We start from the raw sequence: 7,931 nt of genomic DNA on the forward strand, positions 1-7,931 counted from the left end.
CTGTCATAAACCCTTCTGAGTTTGGTGGTGCTTGCTTCTCTACAAACATGGAGGATTGTGCCATGCGTGTATGTTTGAAACGACTGGGAGAGGGCACGGAATGTTTGGAAAAAAGGTTTGTTTTTGTGAATCTGAAGCTGGGGGAAGCAAGCCAGATTGGCTGCTTCAGGAGCCAGGGTTGTAACAAGTGCGGGGGACGTGGGGGAATATGTCCCCTATCCAGGCCTCAGATTCAGCAGGAGCTCACAGGAGCGCAGCTCCTGAACCTTTCTGATGGCTCCCTCTCTTCCTCCCCATCTACCTTGTCCGTTGAATAGGAGGTGCAGCTGCATAACAATCCCTGGATTAGGAGAGCGGACAGCCAGTTTTGCCACGCCCCCAGCAGCCCTCATTAACCCCTGGAGAAGCCCACCCTTTCTCCACTTCTTACATGATTTTGGGTGGTGGGTGGCTTGCTGGCCTTTTGTCTGTGGGGGGGGGCAGCCCAGGAGAGCCCCAGGCGAGCTTCCCTCCAGATCTTGGGGAGTGCATTATAGTTTTGCAAACTTCTTTTTCTTTTTAAGCTCAAAGAGAGAAAGAGAGGCACCAGTATTTTATCTCAAAGGGCAATGGTTAATGAACAGCTGAAACCTCTCTCTCTTTTTTTCCACCTGGATCCATTTCCTCTCTCCACTCCGGGTCCCTAATGGGCTGATAATAACGGTGCTGTTGAAGTGATCTGCCTCCTTTTCTAATTGATTTGTGGGAAATCGTTTGTATTGTAAATCACCTGTAGCAACCTAATTATTTTATTTATGGAGCCCTTAGGAGGGCACACTGCAAGAGGCTTTGTACTCACAGACATCTGCCTGTGTGCAGGGAAAAGAGATTTTTGGAGCAGCGTGTGTGTAGCAGGGGAGAGATTGCATGTATCCCCCAGATAAACCAGTGTCCGTATGTCTGCAGGCTGATATAACATTATAGAGAAATGGTTGGGAGTGTATGGATAGGCCTGTTCTAGTCCTCTATTCTACAGTTCTGGAGTTGTTCTGTTTTCTTGGGGTAAAAAAAAACCTCATTGAGATGGGCAGCTATTGGCTAACATCAGTAACGTCACCCAGGCTCATTTCTTTCCCCATCTCAATTCTTGCAGTAGTTTGCAGCTGCTTGGGAAAGAAATGCGGAAACCACGGAAAGGCCAGCAAGACACACAAATATAAACCATGGCCAAATCACTAAAGAAATATGCTTATTCTCATTTCAATAAATATTATGCTAATTTCTCAGCAGTTCATTCAAGGTACGGCCAAACTGATTTGCAATACAAATAATTCCAATATGGTGTGACACAATAATCCAGTCTGATAAAGTGCTTGCACGATGTCTTCCTTCATTTTGATATTAATTCCTTAACTTCAATAAAAGGTGCCAAATCTGATGTGGTTCTGAGATATCCAACACAAGATTTCAGATTTGGCATCATTTATCAAAATTAAGGAATTAATTTCCTTATATTTATTGAAATAAAGGAAAACATCGCACAAGCATTTTATTGGATTGGATTATTGTGTCTCACCCTATTGGAATGATTTGTATTGCAAATCAGTTGGACTTATCTTGAACGAACTGTTGAGAAATTAACGTAATAGTTATTGAAATAAGAAAAAACATATTTCTGTAGTAATTTGACCACAACTGATATTTGTGCGTCTTGCTGGGGCAAGAAATGAGTCTGAGTGACGTTATTGATGTTGGCCAATAGGTGCCCACCTCAACAGGCTGTGTTCTTTTACCCCAAATATATAGATATTGCATATGTGCAGCTTCTGAAAAATAGGACAGAAGATGGGAAAAGCACGCCAAATTCATTAGATGTAAAGCAAGACTGAGGACTGACACATCGTTTTGGTGTGGGAAGCAGCTAAGCGTTTGCTCATTAGTATGTATATCTGTGCCATAAACTGGGATGCTGAGTTCTCACCAAACGTGAGATACTCACGATGTCGCCTCTTAAGACCAAAGAGGATGAGATGCTGCCTTTGCTGTCGATCACAAGCACACACACGAACACGTGAAGCCGCCTTATACTGAATCGGATGATCAGTCCATCCCGGTCAGTATTGTCTACTCAGACAGGCAGTGGCTTCCAGGGTCTCAGGCAGGCAGAAGTGGAGTTCTAGCAGGAGCTCCTTTGCATATTAGGCCACACACCCCTGATGTAGCCAATCCTCCGAGAGCTTACAAAAAAGAACCTTGTAAGCTCTCGGAGGATTGGCTACATCAGGGGTGTGTGGCCTAATATGCAAAGGAGCTCCTGCTAGAATTCCACTCCTGCAGGCAGGGGTCTTTCACGTCACCTCCTGCCAGGTCATTGTAACTGGAGAGGCTGGGAATTGAACCTGGGACCTTCTGCATGCCAAGCAGGCGCTCTATCACTGAGTCACAGGCCTTCAGTAGTATCCTAGGGAGGGTGGGGGTTCCTGTTGCAGTGGTCAGCTTGGGAGGAGCCACCCCCCCCCCTCTGTTTGGTTAAGTGGAAAAACAAACCTTGTGTATCTGGCTTCTGAACTCGCTCCCCCCTCCCCAGTTACCAGCCTTCAGTGTAGGGTTGCCAATCCCCAGGTGGGGGCAGGAGATCCCCCGGTTTGGAGGCCCTCCCCCCACTTCAGGGTCATCAGAAAGTGGGAGGGGGGAATGTCTGCTGGGCACGCCATTATTCCCTATGAAGATCGATTCCCATAGGGTATAATGGAGAATTCATCTGCGGGTATCTGGGTGAGGGGCTGGTTTTGAGGTAGAGGCACCAAATTTTCAGCATAGAATCCAATATCACTCCTCAAAACATGCCCCCCCCAAGTTTCCAAATGATTGGACCAGGGGGTCCAATTCTATGAGCCCCCAAAGAAGGTGCCCCTATCCTTCATGATTTCCAGTGGAGGGAAGGCATTCAAAAGGTGTGTGGTCCCTTTAAATGTGATGGCCAGAACTCCCTTTGGCGTTCAATCGTGCTTGTCACAACCTTGCTCCTGGCTCCACCCCCAATGTCTCCTGGCTCCACCCCCAAAGTCCCCAGGTATTTCTTGAATTGGACTTGGCAACCCTACTTCAACCTGCTGTGGCCTAATATGCAAATGAGTTCCTGCTGGGCTTTTTCTACCAAAAAGCTCTGTCGAACACTACTGAGGGACCTGAGACGATGGGGAGGGACGGTGGCTCAGTGGTAGAGCATCTACTTGGGAAGCAGAAGGTCCCAGGTTCAATCCCTGGCATCTCCAAAAAAGGATCCAGGCAAATAGGTGTCCAGGATCCAGCTTGAGACCCTGGAGAGCCGCTGCCAGTCTGAGAAGACAATACTGACTTTGATGGACCCAGGGTCTGATTCAGTATAAGGCAGCTTCAGATGTTCATATGAGACCTGAAGGAGCAGTGTTTAAAAAGTCAGTCCTTTGAGATCCAGTGGCTCCAGAGGTGGGAGGGAGATGCCTGTCCTTCCCCTGGGCTTGGGAGTGGGGGCGCAACCTCGTCCCCATGGCGCCCTTCTGCCTTCCGCGTGGTGACGTGGGGACCCAGCCCCACACGGGAGCACTTAGCCTTCTCCAAACATGTTCACCGGCAGCCCTCCCACCTCAGCGGAGCCGAGCCGGCTCGTTTGCTGGCTCAACAAACAAGTTGTAGATACACAGACAGATTCGAGCAGTGACTGATAAGGCCAGGCCGGCCATCAGCCGTCCAATATGCTCTCCTGACGTCACCAGTGGCATCGTCGCCACCTCTCCGGACATAAGGGGGAAGACAGAGGGATGCAGATGCAAGACTGGGGTGGGGCAGAGGTAGAGGAGGATGAAAGATGTGTGACTGACACCAAGTCACACCCAAGTGAACAGGCGAAGAGAACAAAGCCTGAATCTAGGGGCACCTTTAAGACCAACAAAGTTCTTTCGAGGTATCAGCTTTTGTGTGTGCTCACACTTCCTCAGACGCAGAGGAATGGAAGGTAACTGTTCATATAGAAGATGATCAGGGCTGTTTTTGAGCAGGAATGCAGTTCCTGCTGGCTTGGTGTGTGTGTGGGGGGGCTAATATGCAAATGAGTTCCCACTGGGCTTTTTCTAACAAAAGCCCCGTGTGAAACGATGCTGTCAGGGGGTGTGACCTAATATGCAAATGAGTTCCCGCTGGGCTTTTCCTACCAAAAAAACTACGTGAAACTACGCTGATGTCAGGGGGTGTGCAAATGAGTTCTACCAAAAAAGCCCTGAAGATAACCATTCCAACGTATAGACCAGGGGTGGCCAAACTGTGGCTCGGGAGCCACATGTGTCTCTTTCACACAGATTTTAATTTTCATTTTGGATTTATAGCCCGCCCTATCCCGCAAGGAGGCTCAGGGTGGCTTACAACAGTGAAATCAAACAGAATTAAAATAATATCATAAAAAGTATTACAAAATCAGGAGCAGCACAATAACAAACTTGTGTGGCTCTTGAAGCCCCCACTGCCCCACTGGCTGGCAGCTTGGAGAATGCATTTAAAGTTAAAGTTGCTTTTTTCCACCTCTCCCTCCATCATCTTCCTTTCTTCCTTCCTTCCTGTCTTGTGGCTTGCAAACATCTGACAAATTTGGCCATCCCTGTTATAAACAGAGGCTGGACAGCAAATTAACATGTAACACAATGAAGATATTTTAAGATCTCCAGAGACAAAACAGGGATAACAAGTTTATAGGGTCAACAGCAGTTTAGATTAAATTACAGGGGAACAACAGTGAAGCGATAAATATGTCAAAACAGGAAATAAATGTGTAAAATGATCCTTTCTCATCGTAAGAGGTTAACGTAAACACTCCATTCGTCTCCTCTCAAGCATGAAGGTAACAAATAGCATTTTTTCCCTTTTGCTGGGGAAGGATGCAGTGATATGTAAGGAAAAATATTCCAATTTTCATTTCTCTCCTGGCTCCACCCCCAAAGTCTCCAGGTATTTTCCAACACAGACCTGGCAACCCTACACTCAATCTGTGAAGCAGAAATGGTTTTGTATTTTTTTTTGCAGAATTTTCCAAAGAACAACAAAAAAGTCAATACAGCATTAATAATGCTTATTACTGTTACAACAATTTGGCTTTTTCCTTTTTCTCTTCCCTTTTATATTTCCAGATAACAACACCTGGTGAGGATTAATGTATATTATTTTCTGGATTTTTTTTTTTACACTTATTGGCTGCTGAGAAGGCTCATGAGGCCGAAACACATATGGCCTTGTGTTGACCACTTGAAATGTCCATCAAATTTTTACAGCATGTACAGACCTTCAAGCTTTTTTTGGTAGAAAAAACCCCAGCAGGAGCTCATTTGCATATTAGGCCACACACCCCAAAAAACCATCACCATTGTTTCACTCGGCCTTTTTGTAGGAATTACCCAGCAGGAGCATATTTGCATATCAGGCCACACCCCCGACATCACCATTGTTTCATGCAGGGCTTTTATTGTAGAAAAAGCCCAGCAGGAACTCATTTGCATCCTAGGCCACACCCCCTGACTCCAAGCCAGCCGGAACTGCATTCCTGTGCATTCCTGCTAAAAAAAAAGCCCTGCAAAGGTTGTTTTGACTCTTAAAGTAGCCTTATTCAGGTCCTTTGTTTTTAATTTGACTATTGTGTACAGGGTATAATAAATATTTACTTTGAGATTATTTTATCTGCTGTAACTTGACCTTTGAAGCAGTTACACGGCTCACTTCTTCGGATATCTTCTGTACTTGAAGAAGCAGTGACTCACAAAAGTTGAATTCTCATCAACAGTTCTTGTCAGCTCTACCAGATTTGGGGCAGGGCACCTGAAGAAGTGAGCAGTGACTTGCAAGAGCTCACATCCAGCTACGCATTGAATTCTCATCAACAGTTCTTGTGAACTCTGATATCTGATGAAGTGAGCAGCGACTCACAACAGCTCGCCCCCTGCCACAAATTTTGTTAAGTCTTTTAGCAGGGGTGGTCGAACTGTGGCTCGAGAGCCACATGCAGCTCTTTCACACGCATTGTGTGGGTCTTGAACCCGCCCCCCACCACCATTGGCCAGCTTGGAGAAGGCATCTCTCTCTTTAAATCACTTCTCCAAGCCAAACCAGCTGGTGGCTCAGATAATGCATTTTAAATTAAAGTTGCTTTCTTTCCACCTCTCCCTCCCCATCTTCATTCATTCCTTCCTTCCTCCCTCCCTCCCTCCCATCTGATGTTCATGTCTTGAGGCTCTCACATTAAGCAAGTTTAGCCACCCCTGGTCTTTAGGGTTCTGCTGGACTCTCACTCTTTTCTACTGATCATTAATTTGTTAGATTAAACCACCGTGCAAACCTCTAGCTCATAACACGTCCTGATGGCACAGAGAGACAGCATCTGCCGGGGGCATCTGTTTAATGTCGGGCAGCTGAAGTCTTTCCCATCTACCTGTCAAACCCGGCTTCGGTCTTATCACCACCCCGTTGGCTTGGAGGCCACAAAAGTGCATTTCAGTGAGGGGCTACGGCTCCAAAACCCTGCAGGAGGATTCTGGACCCTCTCTTTGGTCTCCATGCGGTGTGTGTGTGTGAAAAAATCAATAGCAGCAATATGTTAGCTCTCCATGCAAGCAGCAATCGTATCACGCCAGCTATTAACTTCAGAAGTACGTTCACTAGGGTTGCCAATCTCCACGTGGGGGCAGGGGATCCCCCGGTTTGAAAATCCTTCTGCCCACATCAGAGTAATTAGAAAGCAAGGGGGGGGGAGAGGGGAAGGCCATGTCTGCTGGGCACTCCGTTATTCCCTATGATTCCCAAAATGGAGAATCGATCCATGGGTGTCTGGGGTTGTGGGGAGGCTGTTTTTTGAGACAGAGGCACCAAATCTGCAGCATAGCATCTGGTGCCTCTCCTCAAAACACCCTCCAAGTTTCAAAAGGATTGGAACAAGGGGTCCAATTCTATGAGCCCCCAAAAAGGTACCCCTATCCTTCATTATTTCCAATGGAGGGAAGGCATTTAAAAGGTGTGCAGTCCCTTTAAATGTGATGGCCAGAACTTTCTTTGGAGTTCAGTTATGCTTGTCACACCCTGGCTCCATCCTCAAAGTCTCCCGGCTCTACCCCCAAAGACCCCAGATATTTCTTGAATTAGACTTGGCAACCCTAACCCTGTCCATTAGAAAGCACGTTAGGCAGGGGCCTCGTGTGTGCCTCTATTCACCAGGGTCTCTCTCTTGGACAGCTAATACAGGGTCAGACATTTTGGGGCAGGACAGAGCTTGCTCGGAGAAATCATTGAAAGGATTGCCAACTGTTGTATATGTGATCGGAAATGTGTCTAATATATTGAGTCCCCGTCTGGCTCATTGGAGCCTGAAGGACCAAGCTCGGGGACTCGGGAACAATGGGCAGTAGGATCCAAATCCCTGTTGCCCTGCTCCAATCACGGGCCCCCTGCTGGTTTGAATGGTCCAATAGGATGCTAGCGAAGGAAGCTGTAGTGTATGTGTATGTATATAGATATATACAGGCCTCAATTTCAGTGGGAGTTCACAGGAGTGCAGCTCCTGAACCTTATATATAAATATAGTTGGCCCATTTGGCAGTCTTGGTAGTCTTCACTACCACCTCACCTCTTCATTGCGTGGAACCCACTCAGGGGTGGCCAACGGTAGCTCTCCAGATGTTTTTTTTTGCCTACAGCTCCCATCAGCCCCAGCCAGCATGGCCAATGGCTGGGGCTGATGGGAGTTGTAGGCAAAAAACATCTGGAGAGCTAAAGTTGGCCACTCCTGCACTATATTATACCAACTTTCAAGCGGTGGCGATTTCTTGAAACTAAAGGTGATCCCCAGGCGACAGGGGTCAGCTTCCCTGGAGAGAATGGCTGCTTTGGAAGGTGGACTCTTTGTCATTATACCCCATTGAAGTGAAGTCCCTCCCCTCTCC

The sequence above is a fragment of the Heteronotia binoei genome, chromosome 20 (assembly GCF_032191835.1).
Source record: "Heteronotia binoei isolate CCM8104 ecotype False Entrance Well chromosome 20, APGP_CSIRO_Hbin_v1, whole genome shotgun sequence".
NCBI lineage: Eukaryota > Metazoa > Chordata > Lepidosauria > Squamata > Gekkonidae > Heteronotia > Heteronotia binoei.